Source organism: Sphaerodactylus townsendi, linkage group LG04, assembly GCF_021028975.2.
Source record: "Sphaerodactylus townsendi isolate TG3544 linkage group LG04, MPM_Stown_v2.3, whole genome shotgun sequence".
In the NCBI taxonomy this organism is placed as follows: domain Eukaryota; kingdom Metazoa; phylum Chordata; class Lepidosauria; order Squamata; family Sphaerodactylidae; genus Sphaerodactylus; species Sphaerodactylus townsendi.
Genome location: NC_059428.1, coordinates 69,537,626 through 69,562,202, shown reverse-complemented (window position 1 = coordinate 69,562,202; position 24,577 = coordinate 69,537,626). Strand labels below are relative to the sequence as shown.

The following is a 24,577-nucleotide window of genomic DNA, read 5'->3' as shown; positions in this document are numbered from 1 at the left end:
GATAATTCCACAACATTGGAATTATTCATGTTAATTCTTGTTTCATAGATGTGTATTAATAGCCAGAGGGATTTTACTATGTGCGAAATTACTCTAAGTGGGAACCCTAACTTCCAGGAAATATATGCTGTGGGATTTTTCACAGAATCCTTATGCTCTGCAAAAACAAATCCATTACTTGAATTACATTAACACTCAGGTGAAGTAGGAGTGCCCACAGGTGTGTGGCTGGGCATTCCCAAATGCCAGCAGCGGTGGAGGTGTGGTTGGGCTGTCAATGGCATGTGGTGGAGGCGTTCCAGTGCAGGGTGGGGGTGGTCAGTGCTGCGGCAGGGGCATAAAGTGCACGCACGCCACAGGCGCAGTTTCCCTCGCTCTGCTTCTGCTAACACTAAATGATCAGCATACAGAGATTCTTCTTTTTGTACCTCTAGGATAAACTACTGGAGAAACACTTGAGGCAGATGGTCTTCTTCATACTGGAAGTTATGCAGCTCTCCTTATATAGCACCAGTGCTCAAGTAATCATTGCAGACTTCCATTTACTCCCCACATCAATTATGGCTTATGCTCCATGGCATTTTTACTCTTTAAAGCTATGCAACCCTCGTTCATAGTTACATGTTAGCTCCCATTTGGACTATGTAATGGTTATCTCAATGCAAATATATGAATTGATTCAGCTCTGGCCTTGAATGAGAACATTTAACTTCCATTATATCTTTGTCTTGGTGCTTTTAATGTATGTTCTGTTGACTGAGAATACTTTTGACAGTATAGAATTCTTGCTGAGCGTGTAGCAAACAAACTGAATATAATATGTAGTAATGTCTGGGTTATTTATACCTTCCATATATGGATTGTTCTGAATAATAATTGACATACGTGGGTCTGAAAGGCACACATAATTTTTTCACATTCCTTTCAATCTTGGAAGCCATTTTAGCCCCTAGAAATAGAATTCCTGAGATCATGGAATCTGAATGGAGTAATGGTCATGTAGGCAAAGGCACTTCAGTAAAGTAGGAGAAGAGGTGAAACTGTCCTTTCTCTTTTCCATCAGCAGAGCATCATTTGAAGAAGACACAGAAGGAGTCATTTCACCCCAACCCTTTCTTTGCACAGCATGCATTGCTGTCCCATGGGGCTATTTCTCCATGCAAGTTCCATGGCATCAGGAATGATAATTCCAGAGGATGGGAGGGGTTTTGTGCATGCATGGTTGGATATGGCCCACTGATTTCTACAACATTTTAAATTAGGGTTGTGCTGAATTTTATTTTTTATAATATAAGGAGGGGGTGCCTATCTTTTAAAAAGGCATGTTTCTCTTCTTGTACCCCCCCCCCCTTTAAGGTCAATGGGGCAAAATACTTGGCAAAGAATGTGGCATGAAAGGGAAAGAAATAATGCTTCTTTTTGAAGTAGTCGCTATAGACACTTTATGAAGGTACTCTCCCCTCCCCAGTTCCTGGCCCCACATTTGTGTAGCTGTTAATGACCTCCTTTAAAGCCATTGCTGCTTTATGAGATAAACATTTTACCTTATTCATGTGACCCACAAAAAGATAGGAATCCATTTCAAGGTGGGGAGTTGGTTCATGAAACAAGGGTTCTAAATTTAAGATCTAAAGTTTTTTTGAAACTTATTCTACTTATCAAATTTTGAATGTAGGTTATGGTACCAATTTACATGTGTAAAACTGAAGATAAGAGGAAAATGATTTGACCAGTTCAATAAACGTATAGCCAGTGAAGTACTCCATCTTAAGACTCAAGTCTAGCATTCAAAAGTTTGATTCTTTGGTATCTCAAAGAATCCTGAAAGGGGACATTTGGGAGGAAGAGGGTTCCAAATTGGACCATATGCAATTGCTAATGAATTCCCAGCTTGCAGTTTTCTATTCCAGATTACTTTTAACATTTATACACTATAAGCTTATAAATAAGTTATGCAGGAAATGGGTTTTTACTTTGATCATTAGAGTTCAGAAACTGGAGAGACCTATTCTGGTATTCACTTCTTATTTAATTAACTCTATCTATTGTATATTTTATATACATAAAGTGTGATTAGATCCAATGTTGGATTTTCACATGCTAGTTAATCACTTGTGCTAAGACTATAGTAGGCTGGCAGCTTCTTATAATCATAAGGGGCCATATAGACAATCTAGTCCAACCATATCCTCTAGGCAGAATTAATCTATAGCATCCCCGACAAGTGTTTATCCAGCTGCTGCTTGAAGACTGCCAGAGAGGAGGAATTCACCACCTCCAAAGGCAGCTGATTCCACTGTTGAATAATTCTTACTGTAAAAAAGTTCCTCCTAATGTCCAACTGGTACCTTTCTGACCCTAATTTATGTCCATTATTCTGAGTCCTATCCCTTGCTGACAACAGTAACAGATCTCTGCATTCCTATAACTTTCAAATACTTGAAGAGAACAATCACATCCCCCCCACCTCCTCTTTCCCAGACTAAACATTATCAAATCCCTCAGCCTTTCCTCATAGGGCTTGGTCTCTAGGCCCCTGATTGTTACCCAAAATGCTGGGATCTGCCCCTTTTAAGAATCAGCGAGGACAGACCATGCTTAATGAGAGACTGGATAAGGGTTGTGAGATCTTTTCCACCATTGTTTATGAAGGTAGTTTCCACAAGAAATCTGCAGGAATCCAGAGTAAAGGTTCAACAAGTTTTATTAAAGAAAAGTAAAATAATAAACTTACAAGCATGCAAATGATCAAAGCGCACAAAGGATTCACACAATCCTAGGATGCATAAGGAGATGAGGGCATAGGTCTGAAATAGAGTGTGGTTTTTTGGGGGGGAAAGGCAATAATTACATGATCTAGATGAGGACTGGTTCTGTGAGCAGTGTTCAACACCTGCATTGAGCTCCAACAGAGGTGGGGTAGAAAGCAAGGCTGGGATCAATATTAACCAGACAGAGAAATGCCCAAGAAAATACTGAACACCTTGTGCTGGGTGGACAGTCTAGTTATAGGGGAAAATGGGTCCTTGGACTAGCTAAATTACCCAATCTTCCCAGGCCAAAGGCAATTCTTGTTCTCTGGGAGAGAACAAGAGGGGACCCTTGGGCTTAATGTTCTAACTCTGGGGAGTGTTTGGAAATTATTAGGTTTTTGGGTGGAATTGATACAATCACAGCTCTGGGATAATGCCAATGCAGTTGAAGGTGGTGTCTTGGAGAAGTTAGGAAACTAGAAGATGGAATTAGTGCTTAGAAGAATAGCTGATAGGAACTCTTGATAAAGTTATGTAGCATTCTCTTTGTCCCATGGGGACAGGTGTTCCATGACTGAAATGGGAACTGGTTTTCCCAGGCTAGAGACTTTGTCCTTCCTTGATTGCTTTATGAAAAGGTGTGACTATTTGCAAGTAAATACTGGCAGGAGATCTTTGCCCAGGCAGGTTTTTGCCTTAGTGGGAACTCTGAACCAATACAAGGATGGCATCCATCGTGGTACTGCATTATTAGACTACCTCCAAGATTTGGCAAGATAGTAAAAACACTGTTGTCCTAAAAACAGGGCTCTCCTTTCACCCACCCACCCATTGGCCAACCATGGTAACATAAATCATCATCACTCCTCCCTCCCTTCACACACTTGCTTCCACATTCTGTCCACACATGGTTTTAGTTTGGGGTGCTGTGAGGCCTCCAGAACTGCACACGGTACTCCTTGTAGCCTGACCAATGTGGTACACAGGGGGACAATGACATCTTGTAATTTGGATGTTATGCCCTATTGATTCACTCCAAGATAGCATTAGTCTGTTTTGCCACTGCATGACACCTATACCCCCTAAACCTTGTTCACACACAGATTTACCCAGAAGCGTATTCTCCATCTAATATGCATGCTTCTCATTTCTGTTACCCAAATGTAGAACTCTGTACTTGTATTTGTTGAATTGCATCTTGTTCAGATCTATCTACTTTTCCAGTGTGTTGAGTTCTATCTTTATCTTCTGGGGTGTTCACTACTCCTCCCAATTTGGTGTCATCTGTAAGTGTGAGGTTTCACTGGTCCAGGATTAGAGACATGATGGGTCAGGGGTATCACAGGACCATCTCCCAAATGTGTTCCAACTACAAATGTCTTTTGGAGGTCTTGTAGGACACTGGTAGTTATTGTAAAACATCTTGAATATGCTTATCATTGCACATACAAGCAAATTAGATTAGATGTGGGAGACGTATATGCAGATCTTTTTCCATTTCTGCATCGCTGGATCTGACCCATAATCTAAAGAGAGCATGCCAGGGTTTAAAATGGAGTGGTATAAATCACATTTTGCTTCCTTGGAAACTTTCCATCTAGTCCAAAGTTTATGTGCAGAGCAGGGCTGATTATGGTAACACCCTGGTGAGAAGTGAAATGCTCATGCGCCTAGGCCACTTCATTAGTGTTCCAAATATTTGAGTGCTGGCATTTCCAAAATATGTTCCCTGGCTCAAAGAAGCCCTGCTTTAATATTCGTTTAAAGTTGTCCTGATTACTTACAGGGGTCCTGATTACTTACAGGGGTTTTTTTTTTTTTGCTCAGTCAGCTAATGGAGAAGCTAATACATTTTCGTTTTTTATTTTGTTAATATTTTTCCCTTTCTACTGAGATTTTGTTAGTCTCTTTGGCTGACCTTAATAAATCTTATGTCTTTAAAATCTATTATGCCCACTATATTTCATAATCATGTTGATGTATTTTGTCCTGAAAGATTTTCATAATAAAAATATCAGCTGAAAATGAATGCTTATTGATGTTCATTATACGGCTTATTCTCCCCTCCTAACATGTGCGAGAATACTATTAGCATGAATGAGTCCTGTACAGAAGTACCCAGGCAATTGAGTTACATGCAGTGAGATCCCTAAATGCATGCCTTGCACTTTCTCTAAAAGGAAATGACAACTTATATTTTCATGCTCAAATAACCTTGGTGTTGCTAATTCTATGAAATTTTCCCTCATCAATTGGGTGATGGTATGGGGGAACAATCAAGATGGTCATTACTAGATGGCTTCTTCAGATTTCATGTTATCAACAACCATGACCTCACACTTTTATCCTCATTTTGGTCCACATATTCCTCAGTTGCTCAGCTTAGCACTCAGGGATAATTTTTCATAATTTAAATAATGTTTCATAATTAACAAATAATTCATAATTATTTATCTATTTTGATATTTCTGTTCCATCATATGGCTCAACAAAATCCCCAGGTCAGTTTAAAACAGGATCATTTGTACTAGTAAACTAGTAAAGGTCTAACTAAACAAAAAATAACCTAAAATGAATGCCAAAAGAAAACATTATGCATCAGGTAAACTTTACAGTTATGAGAATTTCAGTAATTGTGTATGACTCTTGGATTGATTCCCAATCTTTCTAAAAATTAACAATAACCATGCTGCCCCTACTAACATGACCTTAGGAAAAGATGGCATTCAAGAAAATCCCAGCTGATCTCCTTGTTACTCAGGAGAAAGGGCAACAAGAGTTCATTTGATAATTAACTTCAAATCAATATATTTAATTTTGAAAGGGGCCATAGTGTGTGGTTTAATAGATCAGCAAGATGGTGCCAGTTAGGTCTAAAAGGATTTCATTATAATTTTGCTTCCTCCTTTTTTCCTGTCTCTGTTTCCTGGAAGACCTGGAGCTTCCGGGTTATCAGTCTCTTGATTTTCATCTTGGACTAACTTCATCACCTGATTCCCCCCCCCCACCATTTATATGAAGCAGCTGTGTTTTTAGGATGCCATCTTGTTTAAATCAAATGGGAATGCATGGTTTTAAATCAAATGGGGATGCATGCCAAGTCACATCTGACTTGTGTCTACCTTGTAGGGTTTTCAAGGCTAGAGACATTTGGCAGTGGTTTGCCTTTACCAGTATCATTACCTTGGTATTTCTTGGAGATTGCATGCCACAATACTAACCAGAGCCATCCCTGTTTAGCTTCTGAGATCTGACATCAGATTAGACTGGGATTAAAATTCCTCAAAATAATAAAAAGTGCTTCCTTAGCTTTAAGAAAAGGAAAAGAAGAAGAGTTTGGATTTATATCCCCCCTTTATCTCCTGTAAGGAGGCTCAAAGGGGCTTACAATCTTCCCCCCCCCCAACAAACAGCCTGTGAAGTGGATGGGGCTGAGAGAGCTCCACTGTGACTAACCCAAGGTCACCCAGCTGGCTTGTGTTGGAGTGCACAAGTTAATCTGGTTCACCAGATAAGCCTCCGCAGCTCAAGTGGCAGAGCAGGGAATCAAACCTGGTTCTCCAGATTAGAGTACACCTGCTCTTAACCACCACACCACTGCTGGCTCTCAGTGTTCAGTGGCCATTTTGGTGGTTGTGAGGCCACAGCCCAAATAAACTCAAAAATACACACATTGCACTCTGGCTGTGTCTAATCTTATATATTAATCTCATATATAATTGAACAACTTAACACTTCTATTTGTATTTACATTTCCTTATTTCTCTGACAAAGTTCTTAAAGATACAGTATAAGTCTTCCAACTCTTATAACATAAATAATCACTTAGTCCATTCAATTCTTTGTTCAGAAACAAAACTTCCCAAAGTTCCCATAAGTGAGTCACATATTTCAATTCTATGGGTTCTAAAGCATAGAAACGTCTTGCTGCATTATGGAGAACGCTTTTTTTAGTCGCGTCTTCCCTCAATTACATGGACTGGTGCAAGAAAGAGAAATAGGCATAATTTTGATTTCAGTATATATGTATCTGTAGTAATTTTAATTTCAGGATATACCCACCATTAGAAGCCTCAAAGAACTAAGTTGTGGAAATTGTTTGAAACATACCTTTGGCATACTCACATAGAGGAAGACGCTTGAAAAACATTCTCCTATCTGGCATAAAGACGTTTCTAGTGTGTAGAACCTAAGTAGAATTGGAAATATGGACTATATGGAACTGAAATTTTGTTTCTGAAACAAAGAATCTGAGATGGGACTCAAGTGAAGTTATTTTATGTTTAGCTATAAGAGTTGGAATTGACTCTATACCAGTGTATCTTTTACAGAAAACCTCTTTGTCAGAGAAATAAGGAAATGTAAATAATGCAAATAGAAGTGTTAAAGTTGTTCCAATTATATATAAAGATTAATATATAAGATTAGACACAGCCAGAGTGCAATCGCATTGTGTATTTTTTTTGAGCTTTACTTGGGCTAATATTGACATGATGCCAGACTCTGTGAAAAGATAGTGGTAATTGGCAGGCTACAGCAAGCAATGTTGCTAGAGGTTCTCATCCAAGCTTTGGTTTTTCTTAAAATAAAAGCCCAAGGGAAAAGCAAGGATGGACTTGAAGACCAAAAAGCCCTATGTCACATTCATTCATTCATTCATTCATTCATTCATTCATTCATTCATTCATTCATTCATTCATTCATTCATTCATTCATTCATTCATTCATTCATTCATTCATTCATTCATTCCATTCATTTATTGCTTTTCCCTGGAGGATAGGGTGATTTACAACCTCTCTGATTAAGTTACAATCAACCCAAATAAATACAATTAAAACTGTCATTAAAGTCAAAATACTCTAATGCTAAGAATAATGTGGTAACAAATCACAAAGCATGATCAGTCAGGCCTTAGATGTCTAATCAATCCCTCCACCATCAGATTCTTAATTTTTGGTGTTATCCTTGTGGAAAGATTGGCTAATGGCATAGTGAACAGCAGTGGCATAGTAGGTTAAGAGCAGGTGCATTCTAATCTGGAGGAACCGGGTTTGATTCCCCGCTCTGCCGCCTGAGCTGTGGAGGCTTATCTGGGGAATTCAGATTAGCCTGTACACTCCCACATGCCAGCTGAGTGACCTTGGGCTAGTCACAGCTTTTCGGAGCTCTCTCAGCCCCACCTACCTCACAGGGTGTTTGTTGTGAGGAGGGTAGGGCAAGGAGATTGTAAGCCCCTTTGAGTCTCCTACAGGAGAGAAAGGGGGAATATAAATCCAAACTCTTCTTCTTCTAATGGGGGAGGCATTGTCTTTAAGAAAGAAGAGAGGAAAGGAAGGGGGGAAAGCAGGAAACAAAAAGAAGGGAGGAAGAAGAGAGGAAGGGGAGGGAGTTCATAGATGTAACACTGTAGTTGCCCTTTCTGGAACAACTCTGTGGAATTGCATTAGATCCTGCAGGGACCTGGTCTCTACAGACAGAGTGTTTGACCAGGCAGGGGTTGGGGCTGAGAAGGATCTAGCCCTAGTTGAGGCAAACCAGATTTCTCTTTGCCTGGGGATCATCAACAGACTACACCAGGAGGGAAGAAACATGGTCAGATAAATATAGGTGGGCTAGTAGGTGTTAAAGAATCAGGGAAAGGGGTTGCTGTGGGGACTGTGAAGGAAAGGAAAAGGGAAATAGTGGGGGAATAGTGTACAGTGGAAAATTAAAAGCCCCTTGCAAGTCCCTGTGGGTCTCTCCCTTGTGACAATCATAGGTAAAGGTAAAGTTTCCCCTTCAGTCGTGTCCGACCCTGGGTTACCACTGCAAGCAGTGATTTCATAGGCAAGCCGTTTTTGTGGGGTAGTTTGCCATTGCTTTCCCCAGCTATTATTTACCCCCTAGCTATGTGCTAGGTCAGTGGTGACGAACCTATGGCACTCCAGATGTTCATGAACTACAATTCCCATCAGCCCCTGCCAGCATGGCCAATTGGCTGGTATGAGGGCTGATAAAGTGTCTGTCTCATGAAACATCTTGGAGTGCCACACGATCTCCAAATTCACGTGGTGCTAGGCTACTCCATTTACTGACCAAGGATGATGGATTAGGATTGGCTATGGAGTGGACCATGAGCCAGCTGCCAGGATATCTGACCCACAGGGGGTTTGAACTCCTGACTGTGTGAGTGGCAGTGCAAGCAGTGACAATCATAGTATGGTACAAAAATTAGGGACACGATGTTTGGTTGAGGAAAATAATACATAATTTACCACAGAAATATCCTAATACTTACATGCTATTAAGTGTTTGATATGCAGGATGTTTCCATTACGTTAGTATAAATTTTAATACTATGAAAGAAGACTATGAGCCATCACCTGGACCACCCAGGCTGTCTTGATCTCATCAAATCTCAGAAGCTAAGCAGTATTGCCCTTAGCCAGGATTTCGTTGGGAGACGTCTATGGAATACCAGGGTTATGGCATGGAGGCAGACAATGGCAAACCACCTCTGAAGGTCACCAAGTCACCCTAAGTCAGATGTGACTTGATGATAAAATAAAATAAAAGAGTCATTAGACTAATTCAGATTCCCTGCTTCTGTTTTTCTCACATATTTAAAAAACATTTCTGTCTTGCTTACCCCAATTTTGTTGATTTATGTCTAAATAAATATTTGATGGAAGTTTGGATTCATCAAGGACACAACAGTAAGGTTTTTCTATGTGCTTTTAAAGAACTTGTTATATTTCAGGGCTAAATTCTGTTCTCAGATAAATATGTGCTAATAAGATATTTTGCCTCTAATATTTAAGATACAAAAGCAATTTTGAACTACAATGTAGGTTAATTCTAAATGTGTTATAAAGTGCCATCAAGTGGCAGTTGACTTATGATGACCCCAGCAAGGGGCTCTCAAGGGCTCTCTGTATCATTGCTGCCAAGGCAGTGGAGTTAAACAGTTCCTTTTTTTTCATGCTAAAATACTGATAGGGCCAAACTAGATGTGACAGTGTCCTCATGGCTGCCACGAGAATGCTGCCTCCAATCTGAAATCATTTAAAAATGCTGCAAGGGCCCAATATTGATTGGGCCTGCAGAGCAGCACTTTTGCCCCCCCCCCCTTCCAATCCATATTTTCAGGTACTAGAACAGCCATAGGTGAGGGTATGTGGCTGTTTCAATGCTTGATGAGGTGTTTGTGGAAGAAACAAGAACACTTCAGTCTTCCTCACAGAAGTTCTCATGGTGGCCATATCTCATCTAGTTTGACACTGAGAAGAGCAATTTCACAAAACGATGCATATGATTGCATCCAAATTCTTTTTTATGCACTGTATTAGACATGCAATTGTGTTAATGGATAAAACTTCAAAAAGCATTCTTGATGCAATTTTATTTATGGTTGTATTATTATTCTTGTCATTTTAGCAATGTGCAGAAGTATCTATGAATGAGTGAATCATTGCAGGAAAAGTAATCTTTATACAATTGTATGCAGAATCCTATCAACATAGCTTTTGGGCAATATTTTATCAATGGATGGGTGTGCACTGGCAAAATAGGGGGGAGATGGTGATGGAAATTAAATGAGGAACTGTATTCTGTGACTAACTGCACATAGTCCACTTCTGGAATTAATTTTAGAATGTTTCCTATTTGAAACAGAATTTCATAGGGCATGAAATGTAGGGCAGGGTTAAAATTGGAAAATAATGAACAAAAGCAGTGGGGAAAATCTTTGCATCCTCTGGTGTGACTGTCTGATAGGATTGTCCCCTTTTCTCTTCCATGTACCTGTCCAGTTTCAGAGAAGTTTTTCCCATCACTTATTTCTACACCTATTTAATTTTTCCATATTTAGCTGCTGTTAAAGGCACAAAATCAGGACCGAAAAACATGTGGCAATGTCATGTTCTTTCCTAGAAGATGATGCTAATAGAAAAATAAAGATTTGCACCTGGATAAATGGAGGTGGTTTGATGCTAATCCTGGCCATGGCTAGTGAATCCTTGATGACTTTAAATTTGGCAGGATTACCAAGATCCTGCAGCCTTTAGGAGGAAACAGCATCTTATTCTTTGTCCAGCAGTAGTTAAATATGCTGCTTCATGGCAGTGTAAGCCCTTCTCCCAGTCCCTGCAACTGGAAGTGGTGCAGTCTAGGAAAATCTTTACTGCTTCATCCTGCCCTAAGAAGCTTTACTACTTCATTAGCTCTAAGACCTGATGCTCAGACTGGCTTTGAGAACTTCCAGGTCATGCCTGGCTTTTTGATTGTGAGCTGTTATTGATATTCAGTATAATATATGGAGCATATAAGTTGTACCTAGAACTTCTTCCTTTTGTTTGTTCAAGTCACACCTGTTCCCCTGGACAGATACATTCCTGGAGGGCTACTTTAATCAAGATGTACTGGGTTTTGCCACCATTACCTATAAGAACCTGGATGCTCCAATATTGCTGCCTCAGTTATCACTCTGTGTTTTTATTAAGGGCTACCTTGATACTCCTCTTTTCTTAGCTTAAAAAAGACCTATTAATTGTTCATAATCCGCTCTCCCTATTGTTTGGGCCCAAGAAAATAGCTGGGGTGCAAGAAAATAGCTATGCAGCTGGCTTCTGAAAGGGAGGGGGATTTGAGAATGGGGAAGCATGAATGTCTGAGTAAGAAATAGGGAGCAAGTAAGAAAACAGATGTACTTATATTGGCTGTCAAGAGCAGGTGAAGATTATCCCGCTTCTGCATGAGAAATCATATGTTTCCACTTTCTTGTTCCATTGTCCTATAAAATCCTCATGACCTGTCCAGGGTGCTGAATTTTCTTCTCCAATACCTGTGCTCTCTTTTGCGCAGCAGGACTTAATCATAATCTTTAAAAGCACAGAATATCAAGAGTACTAAAAGATTAATTTATAAATGCCAATAGGAAAAATCCTGTTGCTAGATGGGACAATTTTGTTGCAATTTAGTGAAACTTTTTAAAAGCATGCCTAGTATTTTTAAATTAGATTAATTATTTTAAATTAATTTAAATTTAAATTAAATAAAAAATTAGACTTCTCAGTTAATTGAATAGTTACAATTTTCTGCCTAGATGTCTAAGTAAGAAAATGACCTTTCCCTACACAGTTGCAGTTGTTCTAATGATCTTTATTTAGGTGCAGGTTTTTGATTGAAAAATAATGTGTTCATTATAGTTTCATTCATGCCTTGGCCAGCATGAGCAAAAAGTTGGAGTGTTAATTAGTAACGTGCCATACATTCCTTGATGAGCTGTTTCATGTTGTCAAGCAGGGGCTGCGTCCTGGGCTCCCCCACTCTCTTCATAATCTTTTCTTATGGCGTGACCTCCCTCTGCTTCCTCTCTGTAGCAGTGAACAGCCATGCCCCAAAACTGGGTACATCCCATGTATCAATTCTGCTCTATGCAAATGACGCTGTCCTTCTCTCTCAATCCAGAGTTGGCCTCAGACGCTTAATGAAGCGCTGTGGGGATTACTGTGAATCCAACAGACTGACAATTAATTATGAAAAAACCAAGGTATTGGTCTTCTCTAGGCGCTTTAAGAAGCTTCCACATGTGGCAGTAGAAAGCAGTGCCAAACCGTGATTGAACAGGCGTTAAGTTACTGCTGGTAAATACTCTTGTAGCCTCTCTATTCTTTCTTCCAAACCTTTCCTATGGGCAACCTAGAGGAAGGCCGCTCTTCTAGCTAAGCATCCCAACAGGTATGCTCAGCTACACTACTACGTTTCTTTTACAGCAGTGGCCACTCCTTTATCCTTCTCCCTGCTCCTCAAATGTTTTGGGTAAATGCCAAAGGTTGCCTCGGAGAGTTGCTTCACGGGAGTCCCAATTTGGATTCAGAGCTATTAACCACTCCTTGAATTCCTCTTCAACCGCAGAGTTTCTCTCGCACAGATAAATCTGGACTCCCAAGTTGCATGCGTCCTATGCAGCCCTTTGTCTGGAGTTAGGTCAAAGAACTCCTTGGAATCGTCGCTATGGCTGAGGACTTACCTAGATTCTGGCTGGAGTTCATTTTCTCTCAGCACTGTAATTCCCCGGTCCACCGTCTGCTCTCATGACACCCATTCCAGCCCCTGGTTTTCCATAATTGAAGAAAAAATTGCCTCTATCAGAGACTATCCAATTAGATTCACTTTGCCCTTTTCTGTCCTATTCAGAAGCTTATATAGAGATTAAAAGGTCAATTAGCCTGCCTGATAGAGGGTTCTCACTACACTAATCACTGCAGCCAAGAAAAGCGTGCTCTCCCCTGTATTTTTTTCTTTCTCCCATTCTTGAAATAGAATGCTACTCTGGCACACTACCTGTCCTAAAAGTCGCCTTTAATGGCAAACCCCTGTTCAAAGGGGAGAGCCAAAATACTCGTCAGCTTATGGAGTTCTAATCACATATGCACTTCTGCCTTGTTACATGGCAGATTTAATCAAGCAAGAAAAGGCTAAAAAGATTGTGCTTACATGTAACTTGATGGCTCTAGTTGGAAACCTCTGGCCCACCAATTCACATATTTCACTGTATCTCAGTATTCAAAGGGAAATCAGGATCCAAGCAGTGGTGCTTAGGAGGTTGGAAGGAGGCCTACGTGTATCCTAATCTGGATGAACTGGGTTTGATTCCCAGCACTGCCACATACAGGCTGTGGAGGGCTTATCTGGGGGAATTCAAGGATTAGCCACTGTACACCTCCCACACACGCCAGCTGGGTGACCTTTGGGCCTAGTCACAGCTTCTCTGGAGACTCCTCTCCTAGCCTCACCCTACCTCCACCCAATTTTGTGGGTGTTTGTTGTGAGGGGGGAAGGGCAAGGAGATTGTAAGCCCCTTTGAGTCTCCTGCAGGAGAGAAAGGGGGGATATAAATCCAAACTTTTCTTCTTCTTCTTCTTTACATTTACCCGATATCCCCGATTTAATTAGATTACACTACTTGTTGGACAGTCCTGATCCTTCTCTCTGTATGATAGTGGCAGACTTTCTCCTGGAAATTACCTAAACAATTCACAGTAGATTTTCGCTATTGTCCTAACATGTTATTTCCCTGTATTGTATATGCTTTTTTAATCCTGTTTTTTGTTGTCTGTTGTCCCAAGGTCCTATGCCAATAAAGGCTTGCTTAGTAAATATTGTCATGTATCCAACTGCACCATTTCAAACACTTAGTAGCATGTAAGTATTAGGAGATTTCCATCAATCTTCCCTTACCACTGCAGACCTACACTTTGTTTCTGATGCTATTTTTTGAGAGTCTTCTGATCCTTAGGAATGAAACTCTGGAAACCTTGGTGGGATGTAGGGGAAGGGAAAACAAAAATGTCTTGCTCCATGAAGTTAGTGAATGTTGTCTTTGTGATTAACAAGCAAATAAATGCAGAAATTACCTCAAACAGTTTCCTTCTTTGCTAATTATGTTCATTTATTTTTCTGTCTTGCAGTTTGCAGTGAAGACCTACACGCCAGTTTATATTTTGTCAATGCATCTTTGCAGAGGGTAGTAGGTTTGCTTGAGTACCACAGGGACACTACATGAATTGCCTCCTGTCCTGCTTAATACAGGGATCCCATCCTGTGACGCTCAGGATGGCTGGTACCTAAACTTGTCCCATGGGAGATCTCTGATGTTCCAGGGATCCGCATGCGTCCATCCTCCTAATGCTTTTCTCAAATTTTCCCTTTCCCTCCTTCAAGCTTTAATAATTTAATCCATGATAACACTTACTATTGCACAGCTGAAAATCCTTCAGGGAAAATCAGAAGTCAGGATGTTCACATTAAGGCCGGTGAGTTCAGTCATATATTATGTTTTCTTAATAAAAATTGAGCTCCTACAGGGTGCTTGACAGTTCACAATATACAGAGGGGTATTGTAATCTGCAATGGAATAATCAAAAATGTTGAAAGGATTAGGAATTCACCAATAATAGAGTGGGTCGGGTTAGGGATGAGGTCTGCTGGAGATGTAAGAAACAATGAGGCAAGGTTTACTTGATAGAAACAAATTGGATCTTAAGGAAGGACGTGAGAAAAAGAACTAGACAATGCCATTGTTAGCATACAGGGAAAGAAATTATGGTAAAGAGATATTAAAGGTAAAAGGAGTAGAGGCCTCCTGTTGGACTGGATCCCAAAGATCATGATAACATTGTTTAGGATTTCGAAGCTGAGTAGAGCTCCTGGCCTGGATATTATTACTTCTATAACACTATAATAATATTATTTTTAAAATATGTTGTATTATTTTTCCACAGAATTGAAACATAATAAAACAAAAAATAAAATAAAATAAAAAATAAAAAATGAATGTACTTCAATAACTAATTGAGCTACAAATATACCAATTACAATTCAAAATATAGTGAAAAGAAAGGCAGCTCACCCCCAAACTTGATATATAAATTTGGCAATTTCTTTATACTAACATACTTGATGAAAAGATATATATTAATTTATGCTTTTGTACATTAAAATCATTCCAGTAAAACATAAACTTAACACTACTTTATATGCCATAATATTTAAGATAAGACTCTCTATTATTAGTTTCAATTCATATCTTGACTTCTATTCAGTTAATTTTGCCTTACAAAATTATTCTCTCATTTTAACTTCCCAATTCTTTTAAGTAGGAACTGTTTCAAATGTAACTCTTTCCACATAAAGGTATCAATTACATGTGCTACAATTGGTAAATTTATATTGAAATTATATATGTTAGAGAGGTATGCATTAATTTGTGCTCTTAAACATCAAAATCATATTAGCAAGATATAAACTTGTGCTTAAAGAATACCATTATAAATAATATAGGGAAAAGGAAGAATAGAAAAAGAAAAGAAAAAAGCTTAGTACATAAGTTTAGCAGTGCCTTCAGACTATACTCATTTAATTAGTTCATATTGAGATTATATATCATTATCTATATGGTACTTTTAACATTTTAATGTGGATTAATTTCCAAATTTTAATATCTTTTAACACAAGGAAAAAATAGATTTCTCACTACATTACCAGCATAAATTCCAATGTTTTAGTTCTTTTTTATTTATTATTAGATTTTCTTGCAATCTTCTAGGTAAATTATCTTTAAAATATTCTGGAGGTTTTTTTCTCTGGAGAGTGTTCTTGAAATTTCAAGAGTCTCTCCATTTTCTTGTAATATCTTGGGTGGGTAATCTTTTATATTTGCTGGTGGCTTTTCTCTAAAGTCTTGGAGTCTTAGAAGAAATCTTCATATGAAAGACATATTGCCTATTGTTTTGCTTATTTTGCAGTTCATCCCTCTAGATGGGAAAATTTCTAAAGCAAGTAAAATTTTCCAATTATATTCTGCTTCTTCTTTCAAGGAAATTTGTGTAAGAAAGTTAGGCTCACTTTTCTTCAGATGTATATTCAGTGGGTCTTGAAAGATTAGTATATCAGTCTTCCTTTCTACTGATAGTTCTCTGTAGTCAATATCAATATCAAGAAGATCTTCTCCAAGTGGATAGATTTTTGTTGACTTTTAACAAATTCTTTTTCGACATTTATTTAATCTGTCGTTTCCTCTTCATTCAATATTTCTTTTCTGCTGGTTGTTTGCTTGGCAAAAAAATTCCAGTTGGGTTTGAATGGTTCTCCCTGTGTCTTGGACATTCTTCCAAACTTTTCCATTGAGTATAAGCAGAATCAAGACAAATTCCTGTCTTATACTCTGCAGGTCATTCTTTAACTGTTCTTTGATATGGGATTTTGATGGTTGAGTTTCTTGCTTTAAACTCTTAAAGTCTTCCTTCATATTAAGTTCTGATTGACTTATTTGCAGGGAGATTGATTGAAGCTGTTTAATTATCTCCATTCCAGTAGGTGTTAGCAACATATCAAAGTAAATTGGATTTTTTCAATTGTACATGAAAAGTACTGAAAATCTAAAAGTAACTGCAATGTACTGGAACAAATAAAAGTGACCAGCAAGAGTAAATGATTGTTTACTTTTAAAGAATGGAACAAGATAATAACTGTTTCTGTTCTCATGGTTAGCAAGCAGCAGCTCCATTATAATAGGTATGAAGCTATCTTAAGCTGAATAATTATAAATTTTAGTGTAGCTTCACTCTAAGCCTCCAACAGTCATTCACCTTTACAGAAAGGTCTCTTGAATGCTTAGAAATCTTTTCAAAAACTCGTTATCACCACCATACACAGTCAGAATTTCATGTACCTTCACCTTAGAAGCCAATATCAGCTTGTTTGTTACCATTTCCCCAATTAAGTTCTTGTTAATCTTGCACATATGTCCGATAATCTTATATTTTCTGAATCAGAAGTCTGTAATCTACTCAACATGCTGAACACTTTATAACTATACAAGTCCAAGTCAAGATAATATTAACTCTGGTCCAAAAAAATGAAGCCAATCCTAAATAAAGAGTCGGTCAGAAATGTTTTTAGGACCAGTTTTTCAAGTCATTCACACAGTAACAACAAGCCTCACAACTGTGCAAGTTCAAACCATACAAAATGAAAGTAACTTCAATTCAAGAGACAGAAAAGTTCTTAAAAGATGAGAGTCTCTTCAGGTAATGACTTTATATAAATCCACTCCAAGAGTCTTTTTAAGTACTAGCATCATTTGCATCCCACAGCTGAGAAGAGTTCCACATTCAAGACTGTAAATAAATCAACCTATTTATTGGCAGCCATCTGTCTTAGATGCTTTAAAGTCTGTGAGTCTTGAAATCCATTTGGTGTTTTTCTGATATCAGACAAGTGTTACAAAGAAAAACAAAGACAGCTTCTTCATTTAGTGGATAAAAATTGATTTTTAAAAATTCCTTCAGTACTCTAAAAGAAAACAGAGAAAATGAAAGCAGGAGACTGAAAAGAAAAATGGGGGGGTGGAATGAAGAGAGCTGTCTCTTCTACTGAAACAGCATGCTTGCATTCACTGGTCCTGAATATTATTGAAACTAGTGGGTCAAATAAGCCCTAAAATTAGTCCACCTCTCAAATTTAAGGTTCTCAAAACATTGAGAAGGCAAAAGTTAAACCTAGTCTATCCTGTGCCTGCGGCTCTCCAGATGTTCATGGACTACAATTTCATCAGCCCCTGCCAGGGGGCTGATGGAATTGTAGTCCATGAACATCTGGAGAGCTGCAGGTTGCAGACCCCTGAGCTAGGAGCTAGCCAAGCTCAGACTGAACTAGATACCATGTCTTCTGGTAGTCCAACACTATTATAATATCATTGTTATTCACTATTTTTCAGGATAAATGTTCCTGAAGAAATTTTAGAACTGCTGCTAAAAAGTACTTATACAGCATTCTAGAAGTCTTAGGTTAATCAGTGTCTTAGCAGTCATAGGGCATATTACTTTTTCTTCAAGGATTTTTTCACCTAATTAACCACATCACACAGTTGAAAGATATGTAAGTCCTCTTAGGCAATCTCATTTGAAGTCACATATGCAATTCAAAGCCATGAACTCCATTTTTTGTCTCTAAGGCAGAAAGAAAAGCATATCATGAGCAGAAGGATGCACCATTAAGCAGAGCACATAGTTTGCATTCAGAAGGTCCTTGGTATCTCCATGTAAAGGGGCCTAGAAATCAGGTGAAATAAATGACTATTCTTTGCCTGGACATCCATTACTAATCACAGTATACAATGCTGACCAGTGTAAGATATGGTTTGTGTATAGTGCCCTTCAGTGTTTATTTATTGATTAAAAGTATGTATACCCCAACTGTCTATAGTCATATTCAAGAAAGCTTCATAGTTTGCTTTGTGGCAATTCTGAAGTAGTTTCGATTCGGTGAGTCAACAGGGACTGACTGGTTTCAGTTTCAGCCAGTTCTCCACAATGGCAAAGGATTCTGGAAGAGCCAGGCAATAAATCAAGATGGACACACATTAATGTTCTCTTTGTACATTCTAAAATTTCTAGAATTTTGCAGGGAACTTTTAGCTGAACAGACTAGTGATGTCCATTGTGCTGTACTTGCAACACAACATAAAGTAGTGTCATCTAGTGTATGATCATCTCTAAGGCCCATTCCGCATGGACCTGTGAAGCGGTGACATATATGATGCCAATGGAGCCCCAGGACTGTTCGCATGCTCCTGTGCGGGTGGTCCCAGAGCCCCCACAGAGGTGCCTTCGCCTCCATCGTGTTTGTAAACTTACCTTCTCTTCCCTGCACAGCTCCACAGGGATGAGGGGATACATCCCCATGGTCATGGTAATGCCTTGGGGGTCAGAGGGCAGGAGGCGTGTCCCCTTGTCCCAGCAGAGCTGCACAGGGTAGAGAAGGTAAGTTGGCAAACAAAATTTGGCGCCTCCAACCAGGTACCATTCACTCGGCACCGGGTTCAAAATGCTGTTTGTGAAAAACTCATTCAGCATATATATGGAGCAAGTTCTCTAAAAGTATAGCAAAAGAAACACAGTGCTTTGCCTCAAGGTGCAGAGGCAGCAAAGCTGAAGAAATATACGCACCTGGAATGGGTATCGCGGTTTTTAAACAATTCCAGGGATGCTGTTTTTGGCCTGTGATGAGTGGGCCTATATTATTTTAACTGATGAAGTATCCAAAGGACAAAAGGGAAGAGTATGAAAAATATGGCAGTGGTCAAAATTGGAGCTCATCTACATGTTCAATATTCCAAGGACTGTTCAATATTCCAAGGTGGGGGTTGCATTACTGAATTTCTTGAGTATGGCTGGCTAATCATCATATTATTTTCTTGCTATGATAAATCAGTCAAGATTTGACACACAGTCAGAATCATCAGCACATCTTCGTATCATAAAATTTCAAGTCACTCAACAGGCTGATTTCAATAATAAATTATTGCCGAAAAGTCTTTAGACCTTGAGAGAGGATGGGTATGGCTAGAAAAATCTGGAAAGTAGGTAGTTAAGTAGCAGTAAATTCATCAGGCCCGCTTTGGAAAAAAAAAAAAAAAAATATTCAGTAAGACTGGAGTTTCCACTGGTATATATGATGCTGGTGGAGCCCTGTGGCCGTTTGCACACTGTGGTGCAAGCGACCCCAAAACAGCTGTGGCCTGCAGAGGCACCTCCGCATGGAGGCGCCTCCATTTTGTTTCATCACACTTACCTTCTCTCCACAGAGAAAGAAGGTAAGTGTGGGGGGAAATAGAAGTGCTGAAAAGCAGTGCCTCAAACCCTGTGTCGTTCGCATAGCACTGGCAGGGAAACGCTGTTTCCCCAAAGGAAACAGTGTTTTCAGCCGGGGGGGGGGGGAGCATTATGCTGCCTCATTGTGAAAGCAGCAGCCGTGTGAACAGTGCCCCAGGGATGGTGCTTTTACCGTCCCTGGGGCACTGTTCTTGACCTGTGTGGAATTCGCCTAAGATGGTCTTTTCTTATTTTCTTTTTGGATGTGTGTTCATCTGTGAAAGTAAATGCAACTGCGCATGCTTGATATTAGATTGTCATTACAGAATATTATTTAACATAGACTATTAAATGAAATAAGCTTGTTCTGTGTGCTTTGGAAGACTTAACTAAGTTCCATTGTGCCAGTAATATATGTTAGACTCGCCATGGTGGCGAACCTTTAGCACTCCAGATGTTATGGAATCAAATCCAATTGGCCATGCTGGCAGGGGCTGATGGGAATTGTAGTCCATAACATCTGGAGTGCCAAAGGTTCGCCACCACTGTGTTAGAACCTGAGAATGATTTTCACAGTAACAATGAACTGGTTTTTAATTAGGTATATTTCCCACGGCTGTACCATTAGGTTTCAGTGGCCAGCTGCTTTTGCTCAGGCTCTCGTTCTACCTATTGATCTCATGTTGGACAGCAGACTCCACTGGTCTGGATTCCAGTACAGCCAAGTTATAACAGGTTCAAAAAGATTTGTTCTAGGGCCTCCAGTGGCTAAACACATCTTGAATGAGTGGGACTTAATGCTGCATCTTCTACAACCAAATCTAATAGTATTTGCAGTATTATTATCTCCAGGTTTATTTTGTAGAAACCTATTAGTTTACCAGTTCATATTTACAGCAGAGATGATGTGAAACATTGCTTCTATTAGCACTATTATTGTTTGTTTATATGTGGTAGACATGCTACTTTCTTCTTGGCAGCTACACTTTCGCTTTTAGTTGTTGCAGTTTCAAATGCCTCTAACTTCTTCCGTTTCTTTTCTCCTCACTTCAAATGAATGCATTGTCAGTCTGTCAGAAAATTATTTTCGGCATTCGTTCACTGTGCAACTTCTTTGGTATCTTTTTGCATGAAGATTATTCAAGTCAGCCCGATCTGGTGGTGTCCCTTGTATTGTTTCAGTCACAAGAAGTCTAAACCTTACTGAACAGTGCTCTGCACATGACAAGGGAAAATAGAAATATCTTCCACTTAACTTGATAAAAACCAGCTTCTCTGTATTTAGTTTGTGGAACCATATACAGTCCCGGAGGAGGACCCAGAAAGCCAGCAGAGAGTGGCAATGTAAACGGTCTTCAAGTGCATTATCCCCTCCTCTGTGGAGGCCTACATCACTGTTGTCTCATGGGAGAAAGACACAGTCTCACTCGTCTCAGGTAGGCCTTTCTGGTACTCTTTCCTAATCAGCTCCAGTGTATCTATTCCTGTGTAGTTGATGTTTCTTTTGTGGAAGTTAGCTGATTATTGATAAATTGCACTGAAGCATCTCTTGGATCAGATGTGGTGAGATATTTGGAGGGGGGATTGTTGTATTTTCATCTTTGGCTTTGATTTTCAAACTTCATAGTGTAATCTATGGAGTCTTTGGTTGGTGCATTACACTGGTTTGGATTCTAAAGTTTGGATCTTTAGTAGAGTTGCATGAAAACTTTGTTGTAATGTCTTAAGATTCATACAGACATCCATTTTACCAAAATTCACCACACGGTACCCGTAAAGCACTTGGTAATCTTGTGTGAAAGCCCCTTTCCTGGTAAGTGTTCAATTGGTTTCGCTTGCATGGTTGCAATAAGGCAGACTTTTCCCACTGAATCAGCATTCCTAGCCTGGGAGGATGGCCATAGCCTTGCCAACATTATTGGATGATTTGGATCATATGGAAGCAACCTCAGATGTATAGTGCAATGTATGGTAAAATTGCCCTATGAATCTACTTTGGGATTGAAATATAATTAGAATTTGGATGTCACTGTGATAATATTCTTTGCTGCAGATGGGACAGGAGACTCTTTGTCGTTCTGGAATAATCGCCAACACCACAAATCGTACAGGCTGGAAAGGAAATGGGGCTCGCGAGTCTCCAAGCTTATTAAACATCAAACATATCAACAAGAACTATTTACATCAGAGCTGGGCGGCAAACGGGTCGCACATCACATCCCAATAAATGGGAAACTGGCGGGAAGGGAAGCCCCAGAGATCATACCCCTTCGGTTCTGCACACTTCCTTCATGCTATGGTACAGCACCGACTGAGCCCTCCCATATATCGCCCCCAGCTCCGCTCTTCCTCCCCGTTGTTGCCGGGGTGTCTGGCACCGGTTAAGCCCATGGCCGCTTCGTCGGCCCAACCCAACCCCTAACTCTTTAGTGTGTCGGGTAGCTGCCCGGCCTGCCGGCCACAAGCAGCCTGCTCCGCCCCACCCTCACGGCCCTACCTGATAGGGCGCAAGCCTGGGAGCCTCAGGCCGGAAGGCTTCCGTTCTCTTCCCCAGATACGACCAAGCGGTAAACCCGCCAGCGACCTGCGATTGCAAGGACCCAAAACCCCGCTTCAACCCTAAATTAGAAGGGAGGGTGCGGTGCCGCCCATATTCCGCCACTTGGTTCTCGCCGCGAAGGGCGCCGGACCAGGGAAGGCGCCTTCCGTGATATACCCAGGCTCCTCCCGCCTTTTCTGCTGGGAGCCAATCATTGCACTGGTTCTGCAGAATGCAACCAGAAGCCATGCATTCCCCTTATTTTGTCATGCGTTGCTCAAATTACGTGGTGAGGCAATTCCGCGCCCTTAAGCTGGTTAACCAGGTAAATCTTAATTTATCAGAATGCGGATGCGGAAAGTGTTAGTTTCATATTGAGTGTTTTTTAATCTTCCATAGGAGAAAGTCAGCCAGAATAAAACCCCAGCCTCTGCTTTTGCCATATGGTTTAGTTTAAATAAAGCATGTAACTTGCTTCTGGAAGTTAGTCTGGCGGGTGGGGGATGGGAGGGGATTGTTGGCAATATCAGCCACTAACATTTACAATTCAGAGGCATGACCCCTTAATAAAATGCAAGTTTCAAATCCATTTCTGTTACATGACAAGATGTATTCAAGTTTAGTGGCACATGCTGAAGGAGTTGTACCACTCTGTCAACTGGGAAAAAATTATTGGTATCTGAAAAGTGTGACATAGTTATATTCAAAGCATGTAATAAAAAGCATCTATTAAATATGTTAACTTCAAGATATAAAATGGCAACTTTAAGAACATGTAGTGTCTCACTTTTAAGCTAATTAGCTTTTAATTTAAGCTAATTAGCTTTTACGCTAATTGTGTTTTGGACACCTTTGAATATCATAACCCTCCTCCTGGCATGTTTATGTACAGAAAATCCACTGTTTGTTGATAGACAAGTTTTGAATATTGTAACAAGAAAGCAATATCTTGTCAACAACTGTGGCAGGAATTAGGTATAATGTACCGTAAAATTTAGAAAAGGGTAGAAATGGATGGAAATTAAATTGAGCACACTCTATGGAATATGGTATAGAATGTGGTATACCTTCTGAAATCATAGATGTATGTTGATAGCAAGCCTCAAATCCAAGCCTGAAAAGGCATAGGATTACACATCTCAGCACAGCATTCCTCATATACCTTGTTTTATGCTGGAATGTTAAGGTCTATTATGATACGATTAGAAACAAAATATTCTATTTTCAGATATTCATAGTAATCTGTTTGCCTAGCCATGCTTTTTGGAATAGCCAAGAGCAGTGAAATCCTATACAGTGGGATTCTATGCAGAATCACTGCAGTCCATGGAAATAGACAGGCTGAGATTACATAGGATTACATTGGATGTGTCATAACCATTTTCATGGAGGGAAATAAATGCCCTGCTGCAATATGGTTCTAGCAATTGATGTGATGTGGATAACAAATTTTAGTGCTCTAGTTCACTGGTACACTTTTAACAATTTTGAAATTCCTACCAACTAATATGTGAAGCATAAGTTGCATCTTATAAGTAAATGCTCTGGTAAAGATAACTAGTTTAATAAGTATGCTGAGTAATCTCCTGCATGGAGAAAATATTATTTATGAGAAGTTGTAGCCAAATCTGTTGTGCACCAGAAGGGGGAAGGGGTTGTATAAAACCTTTATGAGAGTAGCCATGCAAATTGAACAGTTATCACAAATGTTATCTGGGGTAAATCTGTATTTTTCTGTGTCTGTATGGGATATTTTCATTTGTTTTATTATAGGAGAATATTTTTAATTATTGCTTTCAATAATTTTTCCTTAACATTTATGAATGATAGCTGCTTTGAGAGTTCGTTAGAATGATGTGATTAGCATATTTTAGATGAAACGTATACAGCAAGTTTGGTGTAGTGATTAAAGTGCCAGAAGTGTCATGGGAGTTTGCTGAGTAGACATGGACCAGTCACTCTATCAGCCTAATCTACCTCACAGGGTAGGTGTTGTGAGAATAAAATAGAAATGGGAAAAAATGAGGAGACAAGCAGAGTATAAATAGGTAGCCAAATGTGTGCTTCATCATGCTTACTGGAAGCCCACTGAAATCAGTAGTATTTAGCAGTGTGTATATAAAGGGCCTTAGGAAAACCACCTGACCTG

At 39.6% G+C, this 24,577-nt stretch overlaps 1 protein-coding gene across 2 annotated transcripts in view; it reads left to right on the top strand.

Annotated features, from left to right (window-relative positions):
- DSCAM (DS cell adhesion molecule) overlaps positions 1–24,577 on the top strand; it is a 485,873-nt gene that overhangs the window by 61,269 nt on the left and 400,027 nt on the right. For both annotated transcript variants that reach the window (XM_048495233.1, XM_048495231.1), the window contains exons 2-3: positions 14,205–14,549; positions 21,175–21,325. The gene's annotated coding sequence lies outside the window, so the exon portion shown is untranslated. The remainder of the gene's footprint in view (positions 1–14,204; positions 14,550–21,174; positions 21,326–24,577) is intronic.